This window comes from Ursus arctos, unplaced genomic scaffold, assembly GCF_023065955.2.
Source record: "Ursus arctos isolate Adak ecotype North America unplaced genomic scaffold, UrsArc2.0 scaffold_13, whole genome shotgun sequence".
Classification (NCBI taxonomy): Eukaryota; Metazoa; Chordata; class Mammalia; order Carnivora; family Ursidae; genus Ursus; species Ursus arctos.
Window position 1 is genome coordinate 7,112,847 of NW_026622797.1, and position 21,985 is coordinate 7,134,831.

General features: G+C 45.3%; 1 protein-coding gene and 1 long non-coding RNA gene across 6 annotated transcripts in view; one reads left to right on the forward strand and one right to left on the reverse strand.

Moving 5' to 3' along the window:
* Nucleotides 1–21,985, forward strand: part of PRKN (parkin RBR E3 ubiquitin protein ligase) — a 1,246,455-nt gene that overhangs the window by 1,087,150 nt on the left and 137,320 nt on the right. The window lies entirely within an intron of this gene.
* LOC123001367 (uncharacterized) overlaps nt 1–21,985 on the reverse strand; it is a 77,907-nt gene that overhangs the window by 35,175 nt on the left and 20,747 nt on the right. The window contains exon 3 of one of the 2 annotated variants that reach the window (XR_007191594.2): nt 3,731–10,791. The exons of the other annotated variant lie outside the window; for it this stretch is intronic. This is a non-coding gene — a long non-coding RNA (uncharacterized LOC123001367). Of the gene's footprint in view, nt 1–3,730; nt 10,792–21,985 lie in introns of those variants that run through there. 2 annotated transcript variants of the gene reach the window in all.

The window sequence follows — 21,985 nt, forward strand, 5'->3', positions numbered from 1 at the left end:
CCTCACTTAGGCTGCATAGCCCCATTGTATAAATAGGCAGACCATATTTGGCTCAAATATGGAGGTTCAGATGTTTTATTATTCCAAACTAAAATGGTATGAATTTAAAGAGAGACCACCCTTCCCTCTGTCCCAGGGCTATGAGGTGATGGGCAAGCTACTTAATCTCCCTGTACCTGTTGGCTCTGCAGGGAAAAAAGGTCTCTTCCACGCCTAAGGCTCTGTTCTCACCAGAGCAGATGGCAAGCGTGCGACTTGCCTCATGAGAGCGAGGGAACCCATGGTGCTACCGGGTTAGGCTGCTGGAGGGACGCAGCCACAGCCTTGGGGCACCACCCCATTCTCCTCACAGTCCTCAGGTATCCACCATCAACTCTCACTCCTCAACTCAGATGTTGGAGAGTGACACCCTTGCTTAAAAAACGTCGAATCTGAGCAGGAAGACGTACTTGACTGTAAGGAGGGACCCCAGATGAAATCAGAGGCTGTGGCCCGTGTGTCACAATGATGCACAACAGCTGTTTTGAATAACAGACTCCTAAATTAAGATTATTCAAACAAGATGACTCTTAGAAATACTAACGCAAGTAAAGCGAAGCAGGGTTTCTGCCTTCTCAGGTAAAACCGTACGCCGAGCAAAATTGACGTCATTCTCCCTTAGCACACAGAATAAGGCTTTAGGGAAGACTATTTATTGGCCTTTTTTTTTTCCCTTCAGTTTTGGTTTAATTTCCAAGAATCATTATCCAGCCTTCTACCCTCATGTAGAACTTTGCCTAATCATTCAAGACAAAGACTCACCTCTTCTTAGAAGGTAATTAGACCATCTCCTGAAGCGGCATTGAATTGCCTTTACGGACAAGAAGTTACTCAGTATCTAACCTCAGACCTTTCTTGCTTCAGCCCGTATGTCTTACGGCAACTTTTTATGTCAAGTTCTTGAAGACTCCCAGATGTAAAGACATCAGCATGCTGGGTGCCCCCGAGTCCGCTGTATGTTATATGATGGGACCCTATTTGTATGCCGCTCAGAGTCCACTGGGGGCCTCAGAGGAGAGACACCTCACAACCCAGTCTCCAGGGTCTCTCCTCAGTGGGAACTCTGGGGGGTTCCCGTCTTATTTTCCATTAGTGCCAGGGTGTTCATGGATATTATCAGGGGCTTCAAGAACACTCACTTCTAAAGAGTTAAGGAATCCACTTTTTTTCTTTTTTTTTTTCTTTATACTTTTTATTTAAATTTCAGTTAGTTAACATACAGTGTAGTATTAGTTTAGGAGTAGAACTTAGTGATTCCTCACTTCCATACAATACCCAGTGCTCATCACAGCAAGTGCCCTCCTTCATCCCCATCAGGCATTTACCCCATCCCCCCACCCGCCTCCCCTCCAGTAGCCCTCAGTTCCTTCTCTATAGTTGAGTCTGTTTCTTGGTTTGCCTCTCTCTTTTCCCCCCATGTTCATTTGTTTTGTTTCTTAAATTCTACATATGAGTGAAATCATATGGTATTTGTCTTTCTCTGACAATTTATTTCACTTAGCATAATACTCTCTAGCTCTATCCATGTTGTTGCAAATGGAAACATTTCATTTTTTATGGCTGAGTAGTATTCTATTATGTATTATATACATACACATATATCCCACCTCTTCCTTATCCACTCCTCAGTTGATGGACACTTGGGCTGTTTCCATAATTTGGCTATTGTAGATAATGCTGCTATGAACATTGAGGCGCGTGTATTCCGTCCGGTCAGTATTTTTGCATCCTTTGGATAAATACCAAGTAGTGCAATTGCTGAGTTGTAGTGTAGTTCTATTTTTAACATTTTAAGGAACCTCCATACTGTATTCCAGAGTGACCCAGGAATCCACCTTTCTTAAACAGAATAGAGGAATGATAGTTCTTGGAGGGGACAAGAGGCCCCATTCCATTCCCACAGCTGTGCGCTCATGACAGCCCCAGAAAACTCTGTTTCTTTACACACCAGGACAACATACATGTACCTCCCGCTAGTAAGTCTGCTAGTGTTTATGAATAAGTAAAAAGGAGAAACCAGAAAATACCAATTAGAATAAAATCCCATCTTAAAATTAAACACTTTGCTGGATAAAGTCATAAATGAAAACTCTTGATGCTAAGGATTACTTTAATACTTAATATGTATTTTATGCATATGTCTGTGTAAATTCTTCCATTCCACAAATGTGTGTTAAGCCATTACTATGTGCAAAGTACTTGGAGGGATAAAAAGATTTCAAAAACACTGTCTCCAATTAGGGGAATTTATTCAAGTTAATTCTAAATCTTTGGGGACTAAATAAGAGAACAGAAATGTTAAAAAGCAGTATTATGTTAAAGGGGCAGTAATGCGTGGGGCCTTCCTGGCACCTGAGCTTACCTGGGGAAACGGCTTTCTGTAAAGCACCTTCCAATCTCACACAAGGGCTCTAAAGCCAGTTGGTTCAGTGGATGCAACAGTTGGAAAAGAGAATCTGGCTCCCTGGAGGCCAAGCTCATAAAAAAGATTGGGAGCTTGGTCTGCTGGGACTGTCAGAGTATAAATGCAAGGTTAAACTCACATCACAGGAATAACAGGGAGTTTCAGGAAAGGTGACACAGTACCCTCTAAAGTCTGTGTCATCTGAGTTTCCCCAAAGCAGATTTTAAAAGGTGCCCCAACCCCACTCCTTCAGGCAGACAGAGGTCACAGAACTGGCCCCCAGATAGCATCTTGCTGTGAATTAAAAGATACCTCTTCCCCATATGGGCTCAGGCTCCTTCAGGTTACAGGGTCCAGGGAGACCAATGCCCTCTGTTTCCAAGCTCATCTGGCCCAAACCTTTGTGCAGTACACAAATTGTACCACCGTATATGAAGTCCCTGGCTCCAAACTTGTGCTTGGTGCTTAATAAATGTTTATGAATGAATGAATGAATGAATGTTGAATAATGTGACATTACATCAGAGCCTGCCTCCCGCCCCTGCCAAGTGGCAATTATCACAACATTTATGTTTTGTTTAAGGATGTTAGAGAATTTCTAATGGTTAACAGCAGATTAAGAAGAAAGGATGAACAGGACAGGGCTTAAAAAACGGAGAGAGGTGACCGGGACAGGGAGAAGAATGTGGCAGTAGGAATGATAACTTACTAGTTGTAATAGTTGAGCTTGTCTGTAGTTAAGAGAATCTGTGCCCATTGTTCTAGCCTACATACTTTGCATAGTGAGTTAGATGCCATCATCTGAACCAAGTACAGTACTATAAGCAACTGAAACACATTGAACAAGTCTGTGTGTGTGTGTGTGTGTGTGTGTGTGTGTGTGTGTGTGTACGTATGTAGTGGTCTACTGGAGGTGGGGCCAGTAGGACCAGTTCACAAGAGCTAATTATGCATATTTCTTCCTAGCTCTCTGTTTAGTAACTTTCTAGCTTGAAATCGATCATGATGGCATCATTTACAACACTAAGTTCTTTCAAGAGAGTGGGGTGGGGGCTGGTTTACTAGCACCTGCTCTGCGTGTGTGTGATCACTGCATTATATTCGAGCAGGGGTCTTTAGAGATACACAATGCCAGGCAGTCCGTAGAGACAACTTTGGATGACAGCAACATAAACCTACCTTTCAGTTAACCTTCTGTATTTTATGTGTTAGGTTTTTGGGCTATCAGCATAATTAGATTTAAAAATTTGGTATGTGTATTAATAACATCATCTCGAATATCATACTGCTTGCCAAGAATGACTTTAAATAATTATTTTATTAACTTTATCTGTAGGCTATTCAATAGCAAAATAACAAAGAGTTTTCAGCATTTGCGATTAGAACACATATTTCCAGGTTAACACAGAACCTTTCCTGGTACAGTTCATTAAATGTAAGAGTGTAATTAAATACAGCCATCTGAGATTCCAGATCTTTAGAGATAACAAGTCCAGGTAGGTGCCCTTGTCTCTGCCAATATTTTAGTACTTTGAGCATGGGAATCATGCCTCTCATGCCTCCTGATAGTCTAAGCTTTTCTTCTGTTTGTTTTCTGATCATTTCCCTCATCTGGTTTTATAATAAAGCATCTCTCAGATTCATTGTCTACTTGGGACAATATTACTGTAGTATTTTCACATCGTTCCCTTTCAAAAGCATCCATTCACGAAGAATTCTTTGTTTAATCTTTATTACGTCTCTGCTTAATCTTGGTGGGACGCATCCAGGTAATGTAAATTGCAGCGACTGTATGACAAAGTGTATACAGAGTTGTGAAGAATGAGAACAATTAGTAAGGTTCGTGGGGCTGGAATTCATTTACGAAGTCTTTGAGGAATGCAGTTTTCCTATTTATTTTACCTCATGGTGCCATCCCCGAGTTTATTGTCTACTTAGGACTATTCGTTCCAAGGCCTCGTTGTCAAGCAGGAACCCTCTCGTGGAGACACCAGCACACGATACCTCACCAATTCTCTTTATAAAGACAGTGTTTGCTGCGGTTTACATTACACGAGATTCACGTTGCATTTACAAAAGCAACAAAGTACAACAGTGTCCCACACTATCTGAAATAGATACAGAATACTTCGGAAGATCAGCCTTGAAAGGAAGCTTTCGAATATCTCAGAAGTCCAATTCACTTACCAACCTCCAACATAAAATTGGAGAGGTATTCTAGCAGAAAAAAAAGAAAAAAAAATAGGCCTAAGGCAAACTAAATTGAAGACGAAATTCAATAATAATAATGACCTCACCGACACCAGCAGCAACCAAAACAGGGAGTCGTTGTTCACATTTGTACAGTGATTCACATTTCACCCAGGCATGGTTGAAGCAATACATGGTAATAACAACAAAGTAGTAATAATATCAACTAAATAAAGTTAAAATTGTATCAGATACTTGGGTAGACACTTCCTGTTCTACCAGAGCCACTCAAAATGATTACAGTTGACTTTTTTTGTGTGACTCCATTTGTCACATATTATAGAGAAAGACATTCAGTTGCGCCATTTTCCAATTGTTCAACAATCTCAAGTTTTTGTTCCCTTTGCACCTGACATTCAATGAGCAGACCACACAGAGCACTGTCAGGGGAAAGTTCCAACCAGCGGTGTTTGTCATCAGTGAGGCACGATACCTTACGTTTTTATTTACATATAATCTGCAAACATTTTAGTCCACTACCACCCACTGTCCAAGAGGGGGTAAGAAATGTACCTGTCCTTAATGAACTACATTAGCATATTGTGAAAACAAGTTTTTTTACCATTGAGTATGACCTTAGATTTTTCTGTCCACTTTCAAAGTTAAAAGTCAAGTTGTCAAATTTGTATTAGTTTTCTAATGCTGCTGTAATAAACTGTTGCAAACCTGGTGACTTAGAACAACACAAATTTATTATTCTATAGTCCTAGAGGTCCGAAGGCTGACACCAGTCTCCGTGGGCTAAAATCAAGGTATCAGCAGGGCTGCATTCCTATCTGGAGCCTCGAGGGGAAGATCCGTTTCCTTGCCTCTTCCCGCTTTTAGAGTTACCCACGATCCCTGGGTCATGGCCACTCCCTCCCTGCTCCAAACCAGCAATGCTGCCTCTCCCTGATCTTTCTTCCACACTCACAGGTCCCTCCCACCACAGGCAGGGAAGGTTTTCTGATCTTAAGGATTTGATAATTACAGTAAATTCACCCAGATAATCCAGAACATTCCCCATCACAGTCCCCCCATCACATAACCCTAATCACATCAGCAGCATCCCTTGCCATGGAAGGTAAAATAGTCTCAGGTTCTGGGTATTAGGGCACAGATAACTTTTGAGGGGCTGATATTCTGCCTCCCATAATATCACAAAGAATGGCATAAAGAATATCCACCCCTGTAGGCATTCTATCACTGAACTCCGAACCACACTACACAGAAAGCCGTTCCTCGTGCTCCCTACTGCTCTCCTCCTCCCTAGACAGATTTAAGTCAACCTTGCACTGGTGTTCTACCCCAAAAGGGTATAGCCAGTATCTGTTGTCACAGTAATTCTGTGTAACAAGCAGTGGCATACAGAAAGAGGCATATTTTTGCTTCTAAATCTATGGTTCAGCCCAGCAGTTCTGCAGACCTTGGCCAGTCTGCTGATCTTGGCTGGGCTTGCCCCATGTCTGCAGTCACTTGGCAGGTTGCTGGAGGGACCTAGCTGGGACAGGTGAACTGGCCTCCATCTGCTCCTTCTGGTTCTGTAGCCTCTAGCTGGCCCGTTCACCTTGCTCTCACGGCAGAGGCAGGGGTCCACGAGAGAACAGAAGTGTACAAGGCCTCTTGAGGCCTGGGCTTGGGACTAGGACTGCACATTGTCACCCCATCCTTTTGGCCAAAACAAATCACAAGGCCAGTCCAGCCTCAAGGACTGTGGAAAGAGGGGAATCTAGAGTTGGTAAAGATACGGATACATGGAAGGATGGAGAATGGGACCCCTCCGGCAGTTAAGGTACTCTGAGGCACTCCGCATCTTAGTATGAATTTGTGCCACCTTTTGAGAATCTGAGTAGAAATTTCTCTCAAACCTGAATACAAAGACAAATCTGCCCCTGAGTCCCTGGTGTGGTTATGGCCATGTGATTGCACCTCACCTTGGAGATGAAATAGGGATGGGCCAGATTGGCCCTCGGAAGAAAGACTCCCTGGCGATATTGGGTATATGGTGGGCTCATCTTCTGGCACCCGTCCTAGCACCAGGCACCTAGTGGGTGTTAAAAGATTACTGAAAGAATGATTTTGTTTGATGAATGATGCAAATATTGTAATTCACCATATTTCTCGTTTGCTTTAGAATCCAGAATTCTCAGAGACAAATCAGTAACAGGGTAAGATTTCTGGGTGCAAACTCTAAATATGGCTTTATTTCACTATTCCGATTGATTTTTCCATTACCCTGATTTCATTTTCTGTTTACTTTTATAACTGTAGGTAATTTGACCATCTCAAATCCTTTTTAGAATGAGTTGCACTGAAAATAAAGTTTCCAATCTATAAAGCTGATGAAGAATTAGCTTCTCAGCAGCGAAGTCTTACAGCAGTGTAGTGTATACTGAGACAGTTGCTACTTTCACCGATTTTCTAGGTTTGTGGAGGCAGTGTGTGTGAAGGAAAAACACACAAAATTTATCAACCTTATTTAACAACTCTACCATTTTCTATCTGTGTGTACGTCGGCAAGTCACATCACCCATTTGAGCCCATCTGTAAAATAGGAAGGGTAATAATTAATAATAATAATAATGCCAGCATCGTGGGATGATTTCCAAGCCCAAAGAATACAAAGGATAGCCCCCAGTACACTGCCTGGGACTACGGAAACCTTGATCAATAATGGGGGGATGGGCTCTGGGGAAATCCTAAGACTTGGCTCCTTTCTGCCACCCATTTTGCTGACTGATAAGGTCATCTGTCCCAGGCACAAGGACACACTCAGCTGGTACAGACATAAAGGGACCAAGGTTACCGAAGGTGGTGTATTTGTAACTCTCCCAGGTGACAATCATCTGTCATAAATCATTTAGTCCTACCTTTCATTCTCCATTTCCTATAGAAGAGGACATTTCCAGGGGATTTGTTTGCCGAACGGGAGTTTGGTCCGGGAAATACCTGTGAACATGAGCTGACGATGCCCTGTTGTTCGTTGGTTCATCGTCACAAGGCCAAGAGGAGAGTCTTGCTTCCCTCCCTTCTGCCTGCACTGAGCAGACGAAGGCTCCTGTCTCATAAATTTTAACCTGATTTCCTTCTCGTAAGTCTTTTGGGGCAAAAGAAAAAAACAAAACAGTGGGATTTGGGGGATTATTGACTTCTCCCAGTAAGACTGGCTATGTAAAGGGAGCCATTGGTCAGAACCAGTCTTGTGCTCCCAACCCCCTGACCCGTTGACCCTTGTGTTCTGGTCATTAGAGAGCAAGGCAGAGAACAGGGTATACATGGAGAAGGGCTCAGAGCATCCTACTTGCTGGCGGGCCAGGCAACAGGAAGGATGCCCACAGGGCCTGGAAGAGGGGGACCTTCATCCCCAGACAGAAACAGGACAGGTCCCAACCTGGCTCAGGTTTGCAGCTCTGCACAGTGAATTTTATATGCAAGGTTTCATCTCTTGTCTTGTAAGGGATGACCTCATATGACACATCCCTATCCCCCCCCCCGCCCGCCTCATCCAAAACCCTACTTATATGCACACGTAGTGTAGACAATCAATGACTGTTATGACTCTGAAGTCTTGTTTTCACATTCAAGGTTTGAACATCACCTACTTTGGAGAAGTAGAGGTAGAAAGAAGCTAAAATAAACATAATTGATGTTTGAAATGTGAAAAAAAAAAAAAAAAACAAGAACAACAGGCTTTAGAATTTCCCATCAAGCTCCCTGTGATCCTGAACATCAAAGGAGTGCCGAGGCAGCAGCCAGCCCCGCTCTCTGGGAGGACCGCACCGTCCTCCCTAAAGGACGTCCTCCCTGATCTAAAGGAAAGCTGATCAACAAGTCACTCCAAGAGAAAGCTCCTCTCATTTTGTGCATCGGTAATAGGTGAAAGTATCATTTTGAGGACTTTTCATCTTTAAGCTCCCTTGAAGAAGTATTTCTTCTCCAAGGAGCTGATCCTGCTGCCCTGTGCAAACAGCTAGATGAGATCGCTGTTATTTTAGGAAATTCAGTTCTAAAGACCACCATCCTTCTGGGACTCAAAACTTTCAATCTAACCTGGTTTTGGTTCTCTCTGTCGGTACACAAAATGATTTTTGTTTTCTCTTTGGGAACATTTAGTTCAGATCACTTCTATCCAGTACGAATGGAGCCTCTGTTATGGGCTAGACATTTCGGTAGGTGCTGGCAACAGGGGACTAGACCAGCCTCCCCACCTTCAGGGCTCCACAGTTATCAGATTCCAACACGCTTTTGTAAGTGCTGGGATAGAGCCATGAGTGGAAAGCTGTGTTATTATTCTCTCGCCTTTTCTCTAAATGGGCAGTCGTGGAAGTAAGTGAAGGGTTTTCTATGTTTAAAACTATTTAATGATAAAAAGTTAATGAGGACGTCTTCAAAAGGAATGATTTTTAAAAATCCACAGACTGAATTGTGTTCAGTTTTATTCCCCAAACTCCCAGGTGATAGAAATGTTGCTTCCGAAGTTTTCAGAGGCTCCTATCCAGACACGGGTTTTCCTGGGATTTGGGGATTTTTCTTAGATTGGGTTTCGGAAAGGATTAGTGTCTACATGTATATGAAGTTTTGCAGTGAAGGAGGAGGAGGAGAAGAGCAGCAGTTATAAGAGAAATCCCTATGAAATTATTTTAAAACAATGTTGCCTCATCAACGGCACATAAAACCGGAGAAAGACCTTCTCCACTACACAATAAATGTTAGCAGTAGGGACACGCGCAACATAATAATGATGACCTTGTGACCCGTCACACAGCTAGTCCTAGGTTGAAGCATTCACAATAATGACCAAATGTAGTATTTTGTGATGTGTCTGATACAAAAGGACACTGTGGAAAGCATTGCAATTGACGTGAGTCTCCCCCGTGAGGGAGTGCGAGCGGGATCCGCTGTGTCGCTTTCTGTCTCTATCGAGATGTTCTGTGTAGAAGGAGAGAGATTTCTATTTCTGTTACGTGTGAATATATTTTCTTCTGAATTTGTATACGGATCCTCCTTAATTTGATCAGTAACCAATGACATTGACTCAGACTAAACTGCCGTTATCCGTGGATGTTGCCAAAAGATCATAAAAGCTTAGTTACCTCCAGATTTTGGAAGTTGTACATGCAGCTAATCGATTGTGATAATCCTTGTCACAGATGTAATCTTGCCATAATATATACACTGAATTCAGCCATACCCTTATTGCAGTGAAAGTAAAGTAGAAACCATTATTAAAGTATGTACCCATACATAACATGTTTAGAATACAAAAAAAAAAAAAAACAGCAAAACGTCTTCTCTTACACACAGCCTGGAGTTAAAAGATGCATTGCAAGGATCTCCATTTGGTTTTGTCTGCAATGCATCAGGGACAGATATGTAAGCCCGACGATGAGAACATGGGGTTACGTCTGCTACTTTGAAATGCCCTCAGACCTGACTCTATGCCATCTGCCGTCTAGTGTCACCTGCTCCTTTATTTGTTTGGGATCTTGGGGCCTTTTGCCTGTGTTGATGCAATGAGATTGAGGGGGCGCACGAGGTACTCTGTCTGCAGCGGAAGTGACAGCCACCTAGATCGGGACCGATGTCACAGAGAGTGCCCTGCTGCTGTCATCTTTGCCTTACGTTTCCCATTATCCTTGGTCTGACTGTTTACTGGAAATACCAGCTTTCTATAGCCTTAAGACAGTGAGAATATCTTCTGTGGTGTACTTCTAGAAGCCATTGCGGTGCCCTGGAGGGCATCCTAGCTGTTGCCCTAAATTGGGATGACAGTGTTGTTCATATTAAATTGCCTTCTCGCTTGGCTCGGCATGCTGGGATCCATATCTATTAATGCAGGAGTGTCCAAATGTCCTGCTAGGAAAGCAATTTGTTCCTCAGTAGGGCGTCAGGGAAGCAGCTGGTCTAAGAAGCCATCAGAGGTGATGTTAGGGGCAAGTTGTGTTTTTCTTGATTTAATGGAAAATCTTACTGATCCATCGCCTCACTTGTCCTCACCACTTGCCAACAACGCAGCACATATCCATCTTCAGCCCTCTCCTTTTCGTCCCCACGGGCCTGGCATTGCTGTCCTGGGGAGAGTCAGCCCTCCACACAGCCTGGGCTTCCTGATAAGCGTTCTGACAACAACAAACACATTATTAATGGGGTTTTGTAATGCCCTGGGGAGGCAGCACGATTTGGAGACATTCGGTTAAATATCACACTGAAACTCAGCTCAGTTTTCTTCAAAAGCGCCTCCCCAAGGAGAACTTACATACGCACACCACATCAATACATGCTTCCCACGTCCCTCCTGCCTCACCAGCCAAGCCCGATAAAGTTACTTTCTTGAAGGAAGCCCATGAAATTCAAGATGCCCGCTTGCATGGCTGTTCTGCTGGAGTGTATGTTCAATGACGAATTCCCAACCAGCTGTCAAGAGCAATGACCAGACACCAAGTTCATGTTCACCGTGTGGCATGGGTGCTTGTCTTAAAATGTCCGACGAGCAGGGAATGCTCACCTTGGCTCTGTTGGGAAGGATCTCTATGGCCCCAGTAACCAGACTGAGAGGCCTGATAAGCCAGAGACGGAACAGACCTCCCAGATAGGCCGTGGTTGCATTGGCCCCCACTGCCCGCCGTCAGAGCACGCACATTAGAAGTGTGTATGATAAAGCGCTGCAGTCCTAACATTCATGGAAAATCCAGCATTCTTTAAAATATGGCAGTGATGTTGTACGAGGCACACAGTTAGAAGTAATGTTCGTGTCTCCGAAGGCAGGTTATTTCGGTTTTTGTTCAAATATAAAAATGGCGTGTTTAATACTCGAGAAGAAAGAGAGCTTCTCCAGGACAACTACTGTGTCTTTAATGCACTCTTTTGTGCAATTGAATTTCTAGATGATTTTTATGGGACTTTATTACAAAATTTGTCAGACCTTAAAGATGGATCAGTAACAAATTCTTTGAACTGGAAAGTACGTTCTTCCATGGTACAAAATGAATGTGTTTAGGCAAATGAGTAATAAATTGTTCATACACAGCCACTGTTTATCATTCTCCTACTCATCATTCTGTCCGGAACCAGAGGCCTCCTGCTTCGTCAAACCAACCAAGACTCGCCCCCACCTCTACACTGTCTTATAAGCATCGGTGCCTGTGGCTCTCCTCACTTGGAGATCCTACAGAGAACTGACTCATTTTGGTCCAAGGTTTAATAAGCGATCGCACACATAGTGAAAGAGACCAGTAAATATTCCTTGATTGGTAATAAGCCCACTCATCTTTTTTGTGTCTGACTACGCTTTGCTGTCAATTTTGCCAAGCATTTCTTGGTACAGACCCTGGTCAGATACGAGGTTATCTGATCAACCATTGGTACTAGGCTCTGTGTTAGCAGTACAAAGATGACTGTGAAGAGTGTATGCAGTCTCTCTGTTCAATGTCTTCCCTACATTTGTATTTTGGTGAAGACCGATTTTCTCGTAAGTTAAACTTAGATTAAACATTGGATTCCTCTTTTTACAGTAACCAGGGTATTTTGAAGAGCCATCTGTAAATTCATGAGCCTACTTTCAAAGATGTTTTCCAAGTCACCAAGTAAATAAGACCCAGAACCTGAAACTGGAGGGCGGCTTTAGCTGTAACCTTCTCTGTCGATGTGTAGCTAATTAATAAACTTTAGGTATGGTCAGGTTTTCTTTTTCTCCTCATAGAATATGTTAGAATAAAGAATCATTTTTTTTTAGATTTGCATAGATAGAGAATCCAGGAAAGTGAAGAAAGCTCATAAGGGTTTCAACCCATCATTAAAAATTTGTCTCGGCGGCCCCTCGGTATGGCCTGTCAGCTGTGTACCTACCTAAGTACCTACGGCAACAGCACATGAGTCATGGCCGGTCTCTCTGTGGGACTCTTACTTGGCAAAGCTTCTACCTGACTCTTCCTTCCCTGCCACCCCACTTCCATCCACTTCTGTCTTTTGACCTTGCCAGCCACTCCACCTTAGAAATTAAATCATTTTAGCTGAGTCTTCCCTTTACTAAATCCCCTCCAGTTGGTACCAAACCCCATTCTCTTCAAAGTAGTTTCAAATGGATCGACACCGTGTTCTTGTCCAGTCCTGGGTGAGGGCAGGAGACTAAGACTGAGACCTCACTGAGGGCCGCCATTCTGTTTGCTCTGGATTCTCCAAGGCACTGGGAGAACGAGCTCATCCACTCTGCCATGTGTGGAATCTTCTTGAGTGTACCACAGCAGCTCGCCTTGTGTAAAATTGTAAAGGAAGCTATGAGAGATATGCACAGGACTCTTCAAAACCCTTCCCTGTGATGGCGCTGTCTCAGTACCTCCTCACCCCGGCTGTTCCTGATCCTCAGCCCTCACGGATCTGCCTGGGGTCAGCCCAGCTGGGTCTGATCATACTGACCCCACCCAGGCTGTCCGCACAGCCCTTCATTCTGGGCGTTCCGAAGTTGCTAGGGAGATACATCAATATAGGCGAAGTCTGGAGGACACACTTAGTACCCTTCCTTCTGAGTTACGTGTATCTGCATTTCACTGGAGACTCCCATCTCTCATCATTCAGAGACATCCCAACACTATTTTCTTCTAGATGGGAAAGGGAGATGGCCCCATGCAGGCTCCTCCAGGCTAGGGGAGATATTTAAGGAGCAGGATTTGGGGGTGAACCTCGAACAGCACCCGATACATGTTGTATGTGAACAGCCTCATCCGCGTGTCCCCAACAATGTCAGGCCTGACGTGGCCTGAAGGAGCAGGAAGGCCAACCCCCAGCAGTCACACATCTCTTGTCCTTCGAAGCCCAGTTTCTAGCAGGTAGCCTGTGTCTCAGCGAACAAGGCCACAGCTTCATCCTTCCCTGGTAGAACACATTGCCATGTGAACTCCCACCCTCTTTCCAGATGTTGCCCAGAGCCACAACCTGCACTCCCATCTTCCTCCCCACCACTCTTCTAACCTCCCAGCATGGAGAGGCACACCCCTGTCCGCTGGTTTTAGCCATTCTGCGTTCTCCGCTTCCAGCGCCACCTCCCTCGATCACCCTGCACTCCCAAAGCAAAAACTTGGCGTGGGGCTTGCTGTCCTTGTATTCTGACAGGGGATTGACTGTAAGTGTCCCTGCCTCTCAGGTCTCCAGAGAAGGAATTTTCCTTTACTTGCATCTGGCCACGAGTGTGGTCCTCAAGAGTGTGAGTGCTCGGGACTTTGTGAGGACAGAGATTTTTCCGTGCTCAGCCTCCCACCCCTACAGTCTTCCCGTGGTGTGACGGGCTGCTCGGAGAGCTGCTCTCCCTCTGATTCAGTCCTCAGTTCAGCTGACGTTCCTGGGGGCCTGTTCTGTGCAAGACACCTCCCGGGGGTACTGTTGATGCGTACGGATGCTCGGAAGAGCAAGGGGGCACAGTGCGTGCTGTGCTACCCTCCGGTGGAGAGGGGGCTGGGGGGAGCTGGCAGTGGGCACAGGGAGGGCCACCCCGGCACCGGCACAGGGCCTCCAGCCCCCCTCCAGGGAGGTTGGCTGAGCTGAAGCTGGGTTCAAGTCATGTGGTTGTGAGGACGTGGTGCAGGCAGAGAAGCAGCAATGCTCTTTCCCAGAGAATAGGGGGACCGGGCAGGGGCAGCTGCGACCCTGGGACTGTCACTTGGGTTCCCATCTCACCCAGAGCACCCAGCCCACCTAAGTGGAGATAGTGCCTGGCACTCTGGAGGTGGCGCCGGGCCTCCCTGTCCAGCCTGTGAGGCCACACGCCAGCCGTTTCTGGACCCTTCTCCTGCACACCCAGCGGCCCAGGTGTTCAGTCCGCTCAATGGGCAGTAGGCACTGAGTGAAGCCCTTTCATCCACGGGCAGCAAGTGGCCCCGACCGTGTTCGACAGTGGCCAGACCAGTGGCGTGGGGGCCATTCTCACCTTCATGCTCTTCTAGGGCCCTCTCCCGCCCCAGTGCTCAGCTGCCAGCGAGTGAGGCAATGACTGTCCCCACGTCCACCCCAGCCCCAGCCCCGCGACTCCTCTCTGGCATCCTGAGATCCCAACCCGCACAGCCAAGTCTCCCCCCAGCTCGAAGCCAAGAGCTGCCAACTTCTGTCAGTTTCATCCTTCCTTGGGAAAGAATCATCTTCTAGATCTCACATATTTGGAAATAATTATAGATACACAGGGTGTTGTAAAGATAACACCAAGAGGTCAGCGGTGGCTGCGTCTTTCATAACTACAGTACAATATCAGAACCGTGAAACTGGCCTCGTTAGCGTGTGTGTGTAGTTCTGCGTCATCGGATCACGCGTGTGGATTTGTGTAACTACCATCTCAACCCTTGGTTCCACTTTACCCCCGTGCAGCCGGGTGCTGACCAGAGCAGAATTCCACGAGCCCGAAAGACTCAGCGGTTCTGACGCACGGCGATAGCACCTTATGCGTAAGCAAAACCTGGTGATTCTACACCAACTTGCTCCTCTCAGATCCATAGAGATTGGTCAGAACAAAGGGACTAAATAAACATGTCAATCACATGGAACTCTGCCCCCGCCAAACAGACTCACCCTGAGCAGTCACAGGTCGGTGACTGAAAATGTGCTCCGCGGAGAAAAGAAGGCAGTGACCGTTGTGCTCCCGTGTTGCTGACGGAATGACTTGCTCTGAGTAGCCCTTTCCCGAGGCGGACTCCGGCGAAACCTGTCTGCTCCACATCACTCCCGTTGAAATCAACACTATTACTATGAACTCCGTGATATTACATGTTTTTCATTAATGAGAACGAAATTAGTCATTCAACCTGTGGATTAAATGTGCCTTTTCAGAATGAGGCATAAAATGGGAGTAACTCCCTTAAAGCATCAACTCAATTTTCATAATAAATGCGTCCTTTGAAATGGCAGCGTTTTCAAGAGTCCCATTTCTGCACTTTTCTTCTTCGAGTCACATCGTTGAAACACTGGTAATGACCTGGTCTGAGGTCGCGTGGAGGAAGCGGCATGAGTTTGGCCTTGCATTAGCAGGGTCTAAATGAGGCTTCTGAAGAGCTTGGTTGAGGGTTATTTTTAATAATTATATGCACTACTCGCAGGTCATTGAGATAAATCACATAATGTTGAACTTCACCGTCTTCGAGGGAGGAAAAATTATCTCCTTTGCCAGAGATTATCGGGTTATTATTTTTTTTCAGTGCCTGTGTGAAAAGTCATTAGCCTTTTTTTTCTTTTCCTTAAATATCTAGCTATACCAGGTGATGGCACTTAAGCAGTGGTAATTTCCATTGGGCAAAATTACATTAGAAGAACTTCAAGTCCTGTCAAGGTGAAAGCTAACCAATTAGTAAGGAGGTGCCATCAGATTTATAAGCAGTGGATGGGTATGTAGAAGTCTCGAAATTCTCAAAGTGGCAATATGATCTTCTGATTTCATCTGTATTTATCCCATACTCAGATCAGTGCTGGAGAGAACTCCCTTTACTTATTATGACAGCCCAATGAAATATCACTTCCAGTGAAACGCAAATGAAATAATACAATTTGCTCCTCATTTAAATGATTCTTCTTTAAATGCTGAACTCCAGTAGCTTAGGCATCCCTCAACTCAATGCATGGAAAATAGCGGGGCACCTGGCTGGCTCAGTCAGTGGGGTGTCTGCCTTAGGCTCAGGTCCTGATCTAAGGGTCCTGAGATCGAGTCCTGCATCAGGCTCCCTGCTCAGAGGGGAGTCTGCTACTCCCTCTCCCTCTGTGCACGTTCTCTCTCTCTCTCTCTCTCTCTCTCTCTCTATATATATATATATATGTGTGTGTGTGTGTGTGTGTATCTAATAAATAAGTTAAATCTTAGAATAAATAAATAAATAAATAAATGCATGGAAAGTAGGAATCATCTCTAAAGGCAATGTAGCCATAAAAAAAGCCCCATGAGATCATACTATGGATATAACTATATTAAAATGTATGCACATGGATTAAAAACTCACGTAAAATCCAGAATGAGGAAAATTATTGGGTTAATATGGTGATACTACAGGCATTTTTGCTCCTCTTGTTATTAACAGTCTATATACTATAATGTACTTCCTTATAAAATGCAGAAGGAAAACAGATGGGCGCACGTTTGTCTCCTCAGGACCGTGTATATGATAGAGGTTCAGTAAATGAAGTTGGATCAAAGTACAATAATAAAAAGGGGACTTATCAGTATAGCCAATTTACGTTTTCACAGCACAATTTACAGACTAGGGTGGAGACCCAGCGCTTTCGCTTGACGCCTCTGTGAGGGAGCAGAAACGTATGGAATGGCTTCTGTGGTGATGGAGTTTTCCCTGGTGCATGTTGACCCGCAGCCGGGCCTCTGCCTCTCACCTCAAAGCTCACTGGTGCGAGACCTCGGGCCCCTCTAGCCCTCAGCTGCGAGGGGGCCTGAAGGAGACCCGTGGCCTTGACCGCTGTGGTTTCTGGCCTGCTCACTGATGTGTGCGTCCCACCCAACCCACTCTCCCATAACCAGATACTTCCTGGCCTCCTCTGCTCTCTAGTAGCTGAGGCCCTTTCTCCCGGACCCGTGCTCTTCAAACTGGGGTCCGTGCTACCAGCTGTAAGCATCATGGAGACTTACCGCCCACTCTGGTTTCCTCCTCTCCCATCACCTCTGTTTAGACAGTCCGTTCAGAGATGCAGATCCTTAGAACGTAGGTTCTTCTCTCACTGTTCTCATCATTGTCCCTTGCGTTCGCACCTGCTCTACTTCCTCCCAAAATACCTACCCAGGTGTTACTCTGTTTTCATACCTTCCCCTCTTAGCCCCTTATTCCCATAGCCCTCTCACCACCTAATAAGACTTTGGCCCCAAAAACTCGTTCAGAGTCGCATTCCTAGCCTCACATAGTCTGACCTGTTGTGCAGGCCAGGCCCTATTTATTCCGGTGCCCGGGACTATGGCCACGTTCAGCATCCGACACCTGCTTGCCCAAGCCCAAGGAGTCCTTGCCCAGCTGAATAAATACCTCTGGTTTGCAGAGACAGGAGAAAGGAAGGTCTTTAAATCCTCTTTCATTGATCCCGTCATTCACTTGTTCATTCTTCCAATCAGTCATTTGTTCACGGTTCCCAAGATCCTAATTTGCCAGAAAATGTGCTTGACACGAGGGTCACAGAGAAACTAGCTTCGCGCTTTTGAGAAGATCACAGTTCGTGGAGTCCTCTCCCTCCAGAGGTGAAATAAAGGTTTACTTAGGTTGGGCCAAAATGAACCAAAAGTGGTTGAAGCAGTTACTGAGACTCCGTGGACTCCTCGGGGTCCTCTCAGGGGGCAGGGGACAGAGCCCAGCTCAGGATACCCAGGAGGGGCAGGGCCTGGAGCACAGGGTACCTGAGGCTGGGACCTGGAGCGTTAGGCGGACGGTGAGGCTCCCGTTCGCCAGGGAACTCATGTTCGTTGGGTGATAACTGTGGAAGTTCTAATCAAGACGGCAAACCCAAGGAGGCCTGTCGTGGCCACCATGAGACGTGTGCGCGGTAAACGTTTCGTCCTTACCACGAGGTGGCCCTTCTGGTGGCTTGTCAAGTGCTTCTCTTTCCTGGCACACATTTGCTGATATTTTAGCAGCAGTACATTGTATTTTTTATTACAGTAAGTCTCACTGAGCTGCTGTTCCTCAGAGCCTCCCTTCTGGACAAAGCGTATTTCTGCTTTCACTTGACTTCCGTGGAGGTTAATTTTGATGACTGGTCACTTTCTTCCAGTTGTTTTAAACAATCTGTCTGGGCTTGGAATGTGCGAGTTTATCATGTTTGCAGCATTCAGGGGCTCTTAGAGTTTTTTGGTTTTTTTTTTACTAATAAAAGTGATTAAACCACACTTAACATGGTTTTAGTAATATTATCCTTCAGGGGTGTCTTTCCATTTTTAGACTGACCTTGAGTAAATTGAGTACCCGTGTTTTCTTCTTCCCATCAAGCTCTGACCTTATTCCAGCCCGTCGGGCCCTGACGGGCGAGTTTGCGTGCAGAGATGAGGCTGTAGCGTGTGCGCACACACGTATGTGCGTGTTGGGAAAAACGGAGACATGAGCCGCCACCGAGCTCGCACAGCCAGCCCCGGCTTTCCGGGGATGTAATGAATGGAACCGCAGGAGCTGTCTTCCCCAAAGTGAGACATTCTTCTCCCAGACTAATGTTTTCTGCGCCAGTTGGCAGATTTTTTTTTTTCCAAGATCAACCCATCTGCCACTTGCGTCCCACCGTATCCTGGCAACTTGCTGCCCAGGATGGGCTTTTCCAGCCTGACCCCTGGCCGGGGCAAGCTGCAATGTAGTGGTGCCCCTCTGCAGAGCTGTCCGGTCACTCAGGCGGGGTGCACTGTCACTTGCTCATGTCACGAAGGCTTGGCGATCTTGAATAGATGGGTGACAGTATCGCTGTACTTCCTAATGTGTCCCGTCAGTTGTCATGGACTGAAATCCTTCCCAGGAATAGCAAGCGTGTCAGATATGGCTACGGACGCATTAGTGTCTGCCCCTCCTTCGTAATGCTGGTTTTCTCTAGCCTCGTTGCCAACTACCTGGGAGTCTAGAAATGAAGGACCTCCTCTCCAGTTTGCATCAACAATCCTGGGTCTGTGAAGCATATACTGTACTGGAAGGGAACACTGATCAATGCCAAGCATCGTCTTGTTGCCAAAATGTAAATCATCTGAACTAGACACAGATAGGGGGAAAAAGGGGTCCAGTCTGTTTTCATCTCCTCTATTTTTAAACTGACATCATGCTTCCAATCCAACCAATTGAACCCCTCCTTCAAAGAAAAGTGATTCCAGCCTCATGGGCCAGTCTCTTCTTCGAGGGATCACGTCTCATCTGGTTTTTAAAAACTCTACAAGAAACACTCATTTTCCTTCCTAGTAAGCGATGTCACTGTTTATCAATATGTGAGAAATGTCTTATCGAATTTTCAGATAAACTGTCCTTTGTTATCGTTGGAGTCCATTATCCTCAGCGGTTACTTCATTTTCTACAGCAAACGAAAGATCAGTGGCCTCTTTAAAAATAGCATTTTCCCTGTTAATAGAGGAAAATCATGTCTGGACTGGCTTCTTTGACATGACAAAAGCTCTCTCCTTTATCCAGACCTGGTACCAGCACTACCGACACCCTCCCTGGGACAGCGTCCACAGGGAAAGGCCCAACCTCAACCCCCTTCGCCACGGAGAGCATCCCTCTCTGAGACATTTGACCCCAAGGACATGGCATTACACCTTCCATCATTTATTTTTAGAGAAAAAGAAAACATAAACTGTTGACTTGCTATTATTTTCTTAAGAGTTATCAAAAATATAACTTGTGCTTTAATAACATTAACTCTGGGTCCCTGAAGACCCAGGCTGGTTACTTATGCAAATAGCTGTGCTGTGTAATTAGGGTAAAGCATTTTGGTTAAATTGCTTTTCTACACCGAGAATTCTGTCTTAGACCAACCTCTGTAAATAAATAGAACCTGCTGGGTTTGAAAATTAGGATACTAAACACAAATGGGTACATTTCTTCAATAAGCTTTGCCTTTGGTGTGTTGGTCTCACATTTGATTAACTTGAAAGAAAAACTTAAATCTAAGATCTCAGACACGGCTGCATACCCCATAATATCTCAACATGTGAGGACAGTTGATTTATCACAAAGCATAAAGAAGTCTCATCTCTGCAGATTTTTATCATTTTTATCTGCCACCACATGTAGACTCCCATCACTAGAGAGTGAAAGGTTTAAGCTCCTTTCCTGTAAAGTCTTCTTTTAAACCACACTTTTATGAAAGTATTTATGTGTAAAGACTATGTCTCTTGGTGATGCATTTGTCTTCCAAAATTGATTACAGAAATAATAAGGAGGGGAGAGGATTGCATCCCAGAGCCTATGGCAAAACCAGGCCTGCAGACGCGCCCTGAAGGCCCACACGGGGCTGGGCTGCACAATGGCTTCCATCTTTTTACATTCATTTTCATTTTTAATTGGAATATTTAACTTTAAAAGTATAGGTTTATAGCTTCTCCTTAAAAAAAAAAAAAAAGAAGCAGCTCTTGCTATGTGGATGGGCATTCTCCTGTTAAAAAAATAATAAATCAGGGCACTCGGGTGGCTCAGTCAGTTAAGCATGTGCCTTCAGCTCAAGTCATGATTCCAGGGTCCTGGGAACGAGTCCCGCTCCCTGGTCGGCAGAGAGCCTGCTTCTCCCTCTGCCTCTCCCTGCCACCCCCTCCCCCGGCTGGCTTGTGCTTTCTCTCTCGCACTCTCTCTCTCTCTCTCAAATAAATAAAATATTTTTTAAAAAATCCACTGAGGGGGGGCGCCTGGGTGGCACAGCGGTTAAGCGTCTGCCTTCGGCTCAGGGCGTGATCCCGGCGATCCAGGATCGAGCCCCACATCAGGCTCTTCCGCTAGGAGCCTGCTTCTTCCTCTCCCACTCCCCCTGCTTGTGTTCCCTCTCTCACTGGCTGTCTCTATCTCTGTCGAGTAAATAAATAAAATCTTAAAAAAAAAACATCCACTGAAGGGGAAGTGGTAGCCCCTCCTTGAAGCAGCGCTGGATTTGCCACTTTCCCAGCCTGCTGCCCGCCCGACCCCTCAGGCTCCCTGCTTGGCTCCAGAGATCCTTCAGTTGGCTACCTCTCTTTTTGAGGCTCTGCCATTCTTTGTATTCTCCTAACAGATCATTTTCCTTCTGAATGGACAAGTGAACAGCTAATATTGGGACTAAAGACTTTTTCTCAAGCACTACTGAGAAAGATCCAGAATGCCGAGTTGCCAAGGAGCAGTTGGTGAGCCAGCACTCGGGCATTCTCACCAAAAGGAAAATGCCAACTGTTTCTGTGACGTTATCATGGAATTATCACCTCCAAGGACCGCAAAACCATTCTCCTATTCTTAGCTCCGGTCCCTTCTGCATCACCCTAGTGTTTAATTTGGGGCCAAAAAAAAAAAAAAAAAAAAAAACTTAAATGGGACATAGATGGATTGGAAAGGATTCATCTGAGAGTGACAAAATGGTTAAAATGATTAAGGAGTTGTAAAACTGATCGGTGAGGATAGGCTTGAGGACCTGGGCTTATTAAGTCTGAGGACAAGGAAAGCCCAGGTGGATTTACTCAGTGTATTAAGGGACATTATGTGGACGACGCTGACCGGCTGCTGAGGACAGAGCAGTTGGAAATGGTCTTACAAGATAGCAGGGGAGAATTTTTAATCATGTAGAGTGGAGAATGTCAGGACCATAAGGGCTACCCCTTAGGAGAAGCATTTCCGAGGTAGAAAGAGCACTCGTATCTATCATTCTCCTTGA